Source organism: Rhea americana, unplaced genomic scaffold (genome assembly GCF_003343005.1).
Source record: "Rhea americana isolate MKP2758 unplaced genomic scaffold, rheAme1 scaffold_7, whole genome shotgun sequence".
Classification (NCBI taxonomy): Eukaryota; Metazoa; Chordata; class Aves; order Rheiformes; family Rheidae; genus Rhea; species Rhea americana.
In genome coordinates this window covers 2,332,154-2,345,061 of record NW_028186867.1, presented here as the reverse complement: position 1 = coordinate 2,345,061, position 12,908 = coordinate 2,332,154, and the positions used below count along the sequence as shown (strand labels likewise).

The 12,908-nt window shown below is 37.2% G+C and overlaps 1 long non-coding RNA gene across 1 annotated transcript; it reads right to left on the bottom strand.

The window, feature by feature from the left end:
- Nucleotides 1–3,201: 3,201 nt before the first annotated feature.
- On the bottom strand, nt 3,202–5,830 carry LOC146586268 (uncharacterized). Its single transcript, XR_014897827.1, has 3 exons — nt 5,716–5,830; nt 4,137–4,228; nt 3,202–3,292 (listed from the first exon to the last, which is right to left on the bottom strand). It is a non-coding gene; the product is annotated as an uncharacterized LOC146586268 (long non-coding RNA).
- Nucleotides 5,831–12,908: the final 7,078 nt, after the last annotated feature.

The following is a 12,908-nucleotide window of genomic DNA, read 5'->3' as shown; positions in this document are numbered from 1 at the left end:
CAGAATCACAGAAAAGTCAGGTTGGCAGGAGGTCTCTTGCCCACCTCCTGCCTGCCCCGGACCTGTCGAGAGGCAACCTGGCCCAACAACTGGTCCACTGTGGCCTTCCATCTCACCAGGGCAGTTTCTTTACCCGCTCCAGAAGGTCTTTTACCTATGCTGAAGGTCTCATGAAAACCCAGATCATCTTCACTGAGGGGTGAAAGAGCTTATTCACACGAGGGAGCTGAGCCCATGGTTTCTATAATCGTCTCCCAAGTGGCGGCTTCTGCCTTCTGCAGCTATAGCAAGTGCCCGTAGATTCACATTGCATGTATCATGTTTTAAACCTACACTTAAATTGTGTGTGATTCATGATCAAAATTTTCTAAGCATGATCACATAGCTACAACCACAATCAGAATTTTGGGAACTATTACTTTATGCCTTTGCCATTTTCTCTTCTCTTACCCTATCTCACAGGGAATGTGGAGGGTTAATGCATTATTAATACGGAAAACATTCAGCTTTTGGGGGTAGGGAGCACCACCACTTATGAGCAGTCTTATGAGTACAATATATATTACTCAGCAACCATACTTCCTTCTCACAAAGGAAGTAATAATTTTTGGCCCTACTGAGCTTACAGATTCCTAAATAAAGAAAAAAAAAAAAAAAAAAAAAAAAAGATAATTCTAAAATGTAAATGTAAATGTAAGTACAAATTAAAATACTTTTCAGTAGTTCATTGGTAAAGTTTGCCCAAATGTCACATTTTACTTTAATGGCAACTTTGTGTGCAAACTTTTTAAGAAAAAAAGTTGTTTATTTTATATGATGCACTTTTATGCAACTCTAGTTTTATTTTGGTAAGCTCATTTATTATTCTATTGTCTTTATTTAATTGATTTATTTGGTAGAATGAAATCTCATACATTCCCTAATGTGTCATCTTTTATTATTAAAAAATAAGTAAAAATAAGCATTAAGATTAAATGTGCATTGTTATGAGGTCTACAGCAATTTCACCACAGATTTTAATGAAGCCAGAACTGCACCCTAAAACTTTCAGAAACTAGGGGAATGTCTGTGCTGAGATTTTGGAGCTCACTATGCTTTGTTCTCCTCTTTTAAGCACTTTTTTACAATGGTAAAAGCAGAATGGCAGCTGGTGTGAGTAGGGTAAGTGAGGGGTTTTTTGAATTTAGGAATAAAAAACAGTTTTTAAAAATCCCATAAAAGTATAGGAAAAAATGAATTAACAAAATATTTCCTTTCTCATTTATTTTATTAACCACAGTTTCTCCCACCCATAGGTGTATCCGTTGATCAGTCATGTAAATAGGCTCTTTAGAGGAGTGCTAATTTTAGAAATACCTGTAAGTATTTTAAAGTGATTCCATTTTTTATTGAGAGTATTCCTCAAGTATTAGCAGTTCATTTTAAGAATAAGACAATAGTGCCAATCATACACTTATGTTCACTGCCAAAGTGTAGAATTCAAAGGGGGGGGGGGGATATGGAAAATAGATATTATCTACAAGACGCCTCTTTCTTTCTTGATCATTCTTTCATACTTTAGGAACATCTCTTTGCAGTATGTTAAGCTTGCAACATGTCCACCACTTCATAGTAAATATCTGAAATCTTTGCACATTCTTCCGCAGAAAGAAATTAGGGACAACTGCCTCGGCTACTATAAACAGAAAGAAGTCCATTAGCTTTAGTGGGACTTTAGTATTTTAAACTAATACTGGGAATTCTCCCTTCTGAAGTGTTTGTGATGTAGAGGAAAAGGGAGTGGGGATTTTCCAATCTGAATATGTTTTCTTGATTGTCACTAAGTAGTCATTTTAGATTGATCTAAATTAGAAAAGACACATTGATTTAATTACATTGGTTAGGAATGTGATTTTTTTAATCATTTGTTTTATGTGAGCACAAATTCTTGTGCCTTACCCAAATAGTTTATTTCATTTTTTTGTTGAGGGGAAGGTACACTGCTGCAACTGCTTGTACACAAATGGAGTGATCTCACTTAACATTATATTTTATGATAAAACTGTAACCGTTCTAGTTACAGGCAAGCTCTTTGTTTATCTTGGCTKCAGCTTACTTTTGAGTGGTAAGGAAGATTGTACTTCGTCTCAGAGGAGTGCTATGTTATTGCATGAACTCAGGTTTGCAATGGCCATYTGGAAGTACATGAGTGCAAGCATCTTCATAGGATCTAATGCTGCCTGAGCCAGGCATGTGCGACCCCGGCCTTCGTGAAACCTGCTCTTTCTTATTCATTCCTGCAGATCTACCAAGCTGGAGGGTTCATTCTGTTCTTTGGGCCTTCATGAGAGGATCCATGTGGAAACACTCCTTCCTTTCAGGCAAATGCATGCGTACGCACACGCACACACATGCACGAACTCCTCTACACACTCACGGAATGTCTTCTCTGGGTTTGACAACAAAATGATGTGATTGGGAATACCAAAATTCAAAATGGAGCATATAGCTACATTTCAAGGGTTTTTTAAGTAAAATAAGTTGATGACTGTGACCTTTTTTCAGTTTAAGAAATAAAAGGGAAAGTGGCTTCTCTACAATTCCTTTCACTATAGCATTTTCTGAGAAAAAAGAAAACTCTACATAAAATTTATTTGCTGCTCTTAAAATGAATATAACAAAAAGCATAAGGAAAAGATTATTACTCTGTTCCTCATTTTTGGTAGATCTGGGACTGGACATAGATTAATTCCAAGCTTCAGGCTTTGATTACTACTGAGATATGCGTATATAAATGGGTGGATAGACAGCAATATGGATCTTAGTACCTAAGTAAACAATAGAAATCTTGCAATGCAACTGGAGCAACAAAGCCATTTCTTTTTAAGGTATCAGAAGGTAGTAAAGGACTGTTGGCAGATTGGTCCCATTGATTTCATTGGACGCTTCATGAAGCTAAAGGCTGTGGATTAGGTTCAGGATATGTGTTTTTAGATGAAGCATGTTTGTATATTATGTCTGTGTTTGCTGATGTGTGTAAATACAAATATATAAATATTCATTTATGGTTGTGAGCCCTCAAATTATATTGAAAAATAGGTAATTTTATGACTTTGTTTTGGTTGATAAATCTGATAAATGCTTTGCTGTTTTCTTAAACAGGAATTTTTAGATTTAATAAAAGAAAATATCAAGCAAAGTTAATATAAACCTTACCAGAAAGATTCAGACAATCTGTGTCTTTGCAAGCAATTAGGAAGCTTCCACTGAAGGTCACCTTTCTGGGAGGCAAGTTGTTCAGAATTTCATGGCACTGAACAAAAGAAAGATAAAAAGTAATTCTATTCTATTTAGTGACCAAATTCTAGTTGCAGACATTCACGTGGTTCTAGCTGGCAAATAAATCTTTTTAGCTGGGCTACTCACTACTGATACAACAGTCAAAATAAACATTAATGAGCGGAAATATAGACTATAATTGAAACTGTATGATCTCTGTGAACCTTGCAGCTGCTTTTACTCCCAATTAAGTCCAAGTTCATCTTGGACTGTGATTTGCAGAACTAAGAGTCCATAAGACTAAAAGAAAAGTGATTGCTGCTCTATCTCAAAAGTTACAGAACAATCAGCTTGAACAATAACATAGTCTTACTCTAATTTTGAAGCTGATTTTCTGAATACTATAGTGTTGAAATTAGAGTAGCAATCCCATTTTATTTGATATGTTTTTAACTTCATAATATCACTTTGTTACAATTCTTTGTATATATATTRCATTTTGTTTTCAATATTTTCACCTCAAGGTAATTTCAGGATCAGGTTCCTTCGAGCTCTAAAAGGAAAACAAGTGAAGAAACATGCAAAATATCTCACATTAAGCATATAAAGACACAGCCTCTATTCTTATCACAGAGGGATCAAACTAAATTTGTTGACATATAGAAATGGAAAACACTGAAATTAGAGTTACAGTAGACCACGTACAAAAAAAGGTGATTTTTCATCTAATCTTTCTTTCAGAAGCATTTGAATTTTGATATTATATATAATGGCTATTTTGAATTCAAAGTTTTACTTAAAAATAGTAAATTTAAACACTATATAGTCAAGTTCACTTTCAGTTCCACTTTTGGTATATTTCTGAAAACTGTGCTTACCTCACATATCTTGGTTATGCTTTTTTCAATCTCTCATGGTTGACAGAGTTAGAGATATAATTTATCTAAGCCAGAATTAGATCATTTTTGCCCTTAAAAAAAAAAGAAAAAAGAAAAAAGAAAGAAAGAAAGAAAGAAACTTAGGGCTTAACAGCTAATTGTATTCTAAGGCTAAGTATAGAAATAGCTTTAAAAAGAAGAATCCTATGCAAATGGCTCAAAATATTTCGGGTTGACTCTTTCACAGATTTGCATCCTTTATTACAAAATTTTGATTTAATTTAAATGAAATGTTTAACAGTCTTGAAAATAGAAAAACTAAAGAACTTGGTACAGACAAAACAATGTAACTATCTTAATATTCTATCTATCTTCATATTTCTCTTCTTTAACATGAGAAAAGGAAAAAGAAACAGTAACATATACACATAGCCAAATGCATAGAGGAATCATAAGCAACTGCAGCTTGTAAAAATATTGCCAGTCACAAATTTGCCATGACATAATGCAGAGGAAGCTATAGTTTGAAGCCAAAGCTGTCAAGTCTGATTCTGGAAGTCTCAAATTGCATAGTGAAACTTAAAAACATTATGGAGATATTCAAGGAGAGTGGCTAAGGGGCATACAGGAACTACCTCATTCCTATTATCTTTCCTAACTTGTGTTTCTAATATCAACATTAAAGCAAACACTGAAATTAGTAAGAAAAAATCAGCACTATAGAATTCAGTAAAAAGGAGGAAATGTGGCATCCATATATGGTATGCGGGTGCAGCAAGTATATGCTACCAGGCACTGAGTTTTCAGGTTGTTACTTCAGTCAAAACAATCCCTATTTTTGCATGAAAGAAGAGGAGAGGAGAGCAGAGCAGAGCAGAGGAGAAGAGAAAGGGAGAAATACAGAAAAGAAAGAAAAGAGTGAGCAACTTCCCTCTCACTTACTAGCATTAACAGGCAAARTAGGAATACTTGATTCAAAAAATAAGGACACTAAAGAATTTAGGAAGTATTTTTGTTATAATGGAGATGAATTGATTTATTGAATCTGTTTCTCCATCACTACTCCATCTTTTATAGAATCTACTATGTTATTCAGGAACTGCAATAGCAAAAAAAAAAAAAAAGATTACCTAAAGAGGTTCTATTATATCCACTACTTTTCCAGTAGTTATAAGGTATTGAAAGTGAAGAGCCTTATGCTATTACCATTGAAATTGTGGCAAAAACACTGTTAATTTCAAGGAGAACAAAACAGAGACTAAAAATAGATTTGGTACCTGAAAGTCTTTATTTAAATACCCAGGGTTTGAAATTGTTGGCCAAAGTGTGGAAGCATATCTTGGATTTTTAAATATTTGCTAATACTGCATTTTGAACACTGTAGTATTGTATGTAATGTGTTTAGTAGTGCTGTATTTTAAAGTTAATTATAACAATGGGCTGAGTTTCTTCTCTCTATCATGTATCCTTATTTATATCCTCGTAGAGAACTGGAGCCAGTGAACAGAGGCCATAAACATATGAAGTAAACTAGAACTGTATAAAAAGTAAGACTGAAAAGCAGGTCTGACTTACTAACCTTGTATTAGTTTGGTTTACTGCTAGAGAGGTTGTGGACCATTATATTTTCCTTTGTGTCTTCTTTCTTGGATAAACTCCCTGAGAAAAGTTTTAGAATATGAAAAAAAAAAAAAAAAAAAAAAAAAAAACTATGGGGAAATTGCTTTAAACAAAACTACTTACATTAGAAATAGAAAAACAGTCACTTTGCATGCACTCATAAAAATACAGTGTGTGCAAATTTACAATGCAAAGTAAAACTTCTGTGTTGTCAGATTATCAATTTTAAATGGAAGTTTGTATTAAATATATTGATATTTAATTAGATATCCAACCAGATATTTTGACATCTCAGAAATACCACTTTGAGAAGCCTAGGTCTGTAGACTATAAGGCTAGAAAGCACATTGTGATAGTTTAGTCTGAGCACATAAGACCATAAAATGAGCCATAGGACTTCTTTATATTTGTCCCTTTTGAAATTCAGGAGCTATGCTTGATTTAAGATTACAGTTGGAGAATATCCACACTAGTTGGTTCACTGGTTAATTTCCTCTGCTCCTAAAAACTTGCATTTATGCCCACATTGTCTTTAACTTTGAGCTGCAAATATTTCCTACATTTGTGTAACAGAGTGAGGAACGCTCTATTAGCTCTTTTCCCAAACATCAGTTCTAGGCTGGTAAGTTACTTATTGATAAGTTAAACAGATCACTATCTTTAAAAATAAGCCATTTTCCAATCCTTTAATCATTAGCAGTACTCTTCTCTGTAGTCTCTCCAGTTTATCGTCATTCGTCTTAAACTGCAGATAACTGAATGGGACTAAGTAGCAGTAGCACCACTGCCAAATAGATAGTATAACCTTGATTTTCCTTTTTTACATTTCCTTTTTGTCTGTACAATAATCGTGGCAGCTTCTTTGGCCATGGCAYCTCCCTAGGCATTCAAATTCAGTTTGTTTTTTGCCACCATTAACATTACTTGTATGAGTTTCTTCAGAATCCTTCACCTCGCTATTATTTGTTCCTAAAAATAACTGCTTACATTTAGAAATGATATAGCATACCTGGCATGCTTAAGTAACTACGGAAAATGAATAAAAAAATCCATTTTCAAGTTCTTGAATCAAAAAGTTTGCATTTGGCAAGGGAACCCATACATTTAAGGTATTTTACTGAGTAGCCCCTGTGAATTACAAGAAATCTTTTAAAGTATAGAAAATATTATACAATACAAAGTCAATAGAAACTGGGAACTATCACAGTCTGTGTCTATAAAAGAGTTGTAGTTTGAATCAGGAATGCACTTCTGAAATGAATCGCCCGATTCTCTCCCCTCACTGCACTTCGGTACACACAGCAGAGCAATCTCTGTGCATGGGAAACGGCTTCCTTTTGAACTAAACTCAACCAGAGATGTGCTTCAGGAATGCATCAAAGGTGCTCCAGCTGTCACATGGGAGGCAGCCCGTGGGACCAGACTAGAGTTAGATGCCCCCAATGCTGAGATGCATCTGGCTGTTGGTGTTGGTACAATGCAGATATTTGGGTCCCAGAACTGCTGGCATCATCATACACATCTGCACCATGCCACCTGCTTATCTAGACATAGCAACATCTTGTTTCATGAAATTCTTGTYTGCTCGTTCATGCTCTGTACACTCTTCTCATGCAAGGGACTGGAATCTTCTTGAGAGTTTTTCTTGACAAATTCTCTGATGGATTGTTTCTACAATCTGCATTAACAAAACCTTTTCAGGAAAGTTAAATATTCTCTACCAGCAGGTTTCAGGTTCCTACCTCACTTTAACCACTTCAAGAAGCMTGCTACCAGGGCCATTCCTGATGCTGGCCTCATAGAATCACAGGACAAGGGGAGACATTGTCACAACGTTCAGAAGTTCAGTACTAATAAACCTCTAGAACACCTGAGCAACTAAGCGAGCTGATACCTGTCCAACATCTCTCACACCCATAACCCAGCCTTTACGTAGGTTGGCTTCTCTGCAGGAGACWGGGTCTTGTTAATCTCTAGGTTTTTCATTTTCTGCAGCCAGCTCCTAGTTAGAATCACTATCTGTTACAGCATCTTTCATAGGAGGAAAAAAATGCTATCCCAAACATTAATTCTGCACAGCTGGGGACAGGCAATACTGGGGAAACAAGAAAGAGATGATCACCTCTCTGTTCTTTCTATCTAGACTGGCAGGATGCCAAAATGTCTCTAAAAGTAAATTAGAACAACACAAAAAGTTTCTGTTCCATCTAAGGATCCTAAGGGACCCATATAGCTAGCTTGGCCTATCATGTCAACCCGCTAAATAGATCAGAGGAATATAGATTACACACATCAAAGTTGATGATTGAGTTGGTTTTAGCTTAAGCAGTAACAAATATACACGTTCCAYGTACTGAACAATGCATTCTATATATAGGAGTTTTTCACTAACTTATTTCAACACAAGATTATTGYAATTGCACTTTAGAAGAATCAGTGGATATGTTCTTATCATCTTATATAAAGAAACAAAAATACACTTGACTTAACACTTATCTAACATGAAATGTCCCTGAGCAGTGGTAGATGTGCGTTGATTATATAATGGCACAGCAAAGAAACTATGAATAGTGTATCGCAGTTAGTAACTTCTGTTACAGTGTAATAGCATCAAAATTCCCACTAGAAATGACTGGATTCTTAACAGTTTTCAAAGAATCTAGATTGCTGCATCTTGAAAAGGCAGATGAAAAAATATTGCTAGAGTGTGCAGGTACTACAAGYCACATAAAGCTTTAACAAATGACAGGAAAATGACGTTTGCTTTCTTTGCAAAATCATACTTCTTAACTGACTTCCAAAGCTGTGAGAYTAAATCTCTCACTATGGTGGTTTTTGATATCTTTTGACTTCAGACTGAGCAAATATTCTAGAATTCCACAGCATTTATTCTCCCTAATAGTGCTGTTTTACTCAACAGGCCTGCTTGCACAACTGTTTCAGAGGTTAGTAAAACTTTTCACTCTAATTTAGATATCAGTTAAATAACATGAGAAAAAAAAAATACCAATGATAGTCTCAATTCCTGAAAATATCTTAATTGATCAGAATTTCCTTTTAAAATAGTAACTCTTAACAAATAACTAAATGGAAAACCTTCTTTTGATGCTACAGAGCAGTTGCTCACATGAGTGGCTCTATAGGAAAATTTATTTGAAAATTTTCAAATGTTGTGAAGATGTTCACAAAATAAGAATTGACTCTCGCTACTGCAAGCCTCTCCCATCCTCCTGTCTTGTGGGACATAAGAGGAAAACTAAGCATTTATATTTAATATGTTTCTAAGTGTTGGAGGACTAGTGCCTAATATGTCACATTTCAGTGTACACAATATCTGCATATTACAACGTAAGAATACCACAGTAGAACATCAATTCAGTTTTCATTATCATGTCAAAAGTTTTCATATTCAATCTCTTAAAAACTTCATGAGATTAATAGATTTGCATTTCTTACAGTTCATTAGAGGAGCAAATAATTAATCAGTATTTCAGAATTTTTTGTGAGGAGAAGCATTTAACTATAGTTCCATAAAAGTAAAACCAATTATTTAAGTGATTCTCTTATTCAAAAGAAATTACTTTCCTCTGCATGATGAGAGAACAGGAAAACATAGTGTGGAGGAAACCAGAGTTAGAAACAGTTACGAATGCAATACAATGCATAAAAAGTTTAAAAAAGACAATGACTTTTATCTTTTAAAATGCAAAATATTTTGTCTTATGATCCCATTATCTCTGCAGTAGGCCAGCACTGCCAGCCCTTGATTTTGATTGTTTCAGATTTGGGTTTCCATTTTAGCGAGGGTAAGAAACCACAACTATGGCTTCCTTCATCTGGAATTATAGGACCTGAGCTCTACTGCAAATCACAATCAGTGTGTCTGAAGTTATAAAACAAACTCTTAAAAACCTAGAGATTTCTTTTATACGTGGTCATTTTAGACTCTTCTGTTACACAAAGGTCAAAATCATTATAATAATAGCTGCAATGATTCACTCTTCTTTTTCCCTACCATCATTTTATGAAGTTTTTTGTTTCATTTTAATTGAAAAAAAACAAGTCTTTTTCATCACTCTGTGCTGCCACTCTTAGCCACTCAAGTGTAGCTAGAGAAAAATAAGTTCCTTGATAGACTTCTTTTTAAGTTCTAGGCAGGCATTACATCAATATTTAACCTTTTCTCTCTAGGAGTTAGCTGTAGCCTGCCTGGCTTCCCAGCGTAGCTAAGACCATTCCTACAATTGCTCTCTCTCAGACACAGCTACGTAAAGACAATTTAGAACTGGAAAGGAACCAGCTTAGAAAGCAAGGGGAGCTAGACACTTGTGACTTTTCAGATTTGCCCTCTTCTTCTGGTCCTACTTGTTGCAGGAGTTACACTAAGGTGGTAACATACAGCTGTTGTGTCCAAATAAAATGGAGTAAAAGTCACTGCATTTTTTCGACATGATGTTGCAATGATGACMTTGCAATACTTTGGTTCCCCATAGTACATCCTACCTGTTGTCTTTTACTAACTCTGCCTCCCTGGCCGCTCCACAAAAGGCAGCTTGTGGCAGGGCTCTGGCCTGGGAGAAAGGTGCATCTGGATGACCAAGCCACCAGGCACCTGGCTGTGACATGACAGCTTTCTGAGCCAAAGGTGCAGCCACTGGGTAGGCTATGTGGCCAGAGAATCGAGGCTGGGGAGGATGAGCATGTGCTGCTCCTCAGCTGTTGAAAAATCAAACGTACGGCTTTGAAGGCTGCATTTAGGCAAACCTGGAATGCTCTCACTCACCTACCCGGGTGCTGCTAGGGAAATCCCACATGTTCTAGTGTTTCCTTGTGATACAACGCTTCTGTTTTGCAACTATAAATCTCACAGAGCAGAGCTAGCATAACAACGCTGAATGGCAAGAAGTGGGCCAACTGGAGTGGATAAAGGTTTTGCTTGATTTTACCAAAGCTGAATTACTCTCTACAGAACATAAAATGAGTGTAAATGATAACAGTCTCCCTGCTGAACAATCAAGCCATGGCAGTTGCAAAAATCTTGACTTAAAACTGTGACTCAATTATCAGCTTACATTGCTTACATCATTTGTAAGGCCGGTGGATTTAAAATAATAAAAAAAAGCAAGCAGGAAAAAAACAAAAAGCATGAGAAGTAAAATTCAGTACTATCTCAGTAAATTTTTGTTTGTTTAGACTGTTAAGTAACACAAACCTTTGAAATCTAATACAGTTTTTCAAAAAGAAAAAAAAAAGAAAAAAAAACGGAAAAAAAAACCAAAAAGACACCAGACAAATGGGTGCTTGTATGGAACAAGAGGATTTTGCATATATGTCTGTCTAATGATAATTGCCTTGCACTGTAATCTCTAGATCGTGAATATGAAAATGAATCATATTAAAGTTAGCCTTTAATAATATTCCCTGTGTTTCAAGATTTCTCGCTTCAACATATATATGTTGATGCATGTAGCAATGGTCTTTGTTTTGCTGCCTTTAATGGYATCATATTTTGCCATAAGAACTTCCAGTGACAGCAAGTAAATAGGCTCTAGGCTAAACACGTAACAAGCATGAAATTCCCTTTAGTGTCAAAATAAGACAAAAAAAGCGCAGAAAGGTCATTTAAAAGAAATTATGAATTATGATGCTAAGTGACGATCGTTGTTACCAGGATTAGCATATCAAAGCAGACATCCAGGCAGCGCTCAGATAATCTTATTACTTGCCCGGTGCCAGCTATGAGGCCAGGACGGCCGGATGCTTCGCCTCCTCGAAAAACAAGCGCGAGGCCTTTCGCGGGGCTCCGCGGTGGGGAGAGGGTTTAGCGAAGCGGGGACCGCGTTGCGGGGGCACCAGGCGAGGCCGGCGGCTTGGTGCCGGCAGCCCGGGGCCGGCGGCGGCGGCGGCGGCGGTTTTGTGGTGCGCAGCTAGTCGGCATCGCGCGGTAGCCGAGGAATGTGTCACAGTAATGCAGAAAGCTGTAATGATGTCAACTTGTTATTTACTTTCCAAATCTGAATGACTGAGCAAGGCGAAAGGAGAATCAATCAACCACAAAGTGACCCTACAGGCGGAAAAAATCCCAGMGCCGGCTCCGGCGGGGGAGGGGAAGCACATGTAACCAGGGCAGTGTTGCATCATTTGCTTGCACGGGGTTTTGTATCGCTCCCTTCTTTTCCCCGCTGAATGTARTATCTCAGCACCAAGCCGTACACATCCAGAGCAAAAATAAAAATAAATACAATAAGGGAAGAAKGGCATGTTCAAGGCAAAAGAGCAGCCACATTCTTCTGGGTGTTGAATTTCTACTCGATAAGTAATAAAATCCATTCTGCTGATTCACAATTATGGAGACCGTGTAAGCCCACGTTTTTTAATGTGCTCTGATGGTGCTGTAGCAGCGTTATTTTTACATCAGCCAGGTCTTACGACTGGAGACATTTATTTCTGCTTGTGTGCAGTGTTGACTGGTGAGCTCCCAGCTGTTTTAAAACTTGAAAAACACCCCATTGTCTTGCGATCTGATTGTGTTGTTTCAAATTACAGTACCGAGAACCGGGCTTTTGCTGCCTCGCTCAGCGCAGAGGGAACCACTTTCTAAAAACTGGAATAGCCTGAAAAGGAGAAAACGGTTCAGGGGCGTATGTCCAATCTGGTTAATTGGAGCGTGGCTGGGCTTGGTGGTTTGGGGTTGTTGTTGCGTTGTTTGGTGTTTTTTTTGGGGGGGAGGGAGTACAAAAATTGCGCCTTCCTCTTGTTTATACTCCAAACAACGCGAATTCAGGCTTATTTCAGCTGACGGTCGCCAGAGCTGATTTTTGTGAACCTCTTCAAAGGGAAAGGCATCTCCAACCAGGCTGAAACTTGAGCGGGAATAATAATAATAAAATAAAATAATAATAGCAGCAGCAGCAGCAGCAGCAGCGGTTAATAACCCGGAGTCACCCGGGCTAGCCGGCGTATGTGTGGGCACACAGCCCCCAACTGTACGTGCCGGTGGTGGTGCTGGAAGGGGGAAGGGCGACTCTGGGGGAAAGGACTCTGTCCATGTGTATTAGGTATTTTTGCTCCTTATTGCCGAGCTCACAAGGTTAATGCTTCATTTTTCCAGCCGGGTGGGGGAGGGGAGAGTTGTGGTTTTTTTTTTTTTTT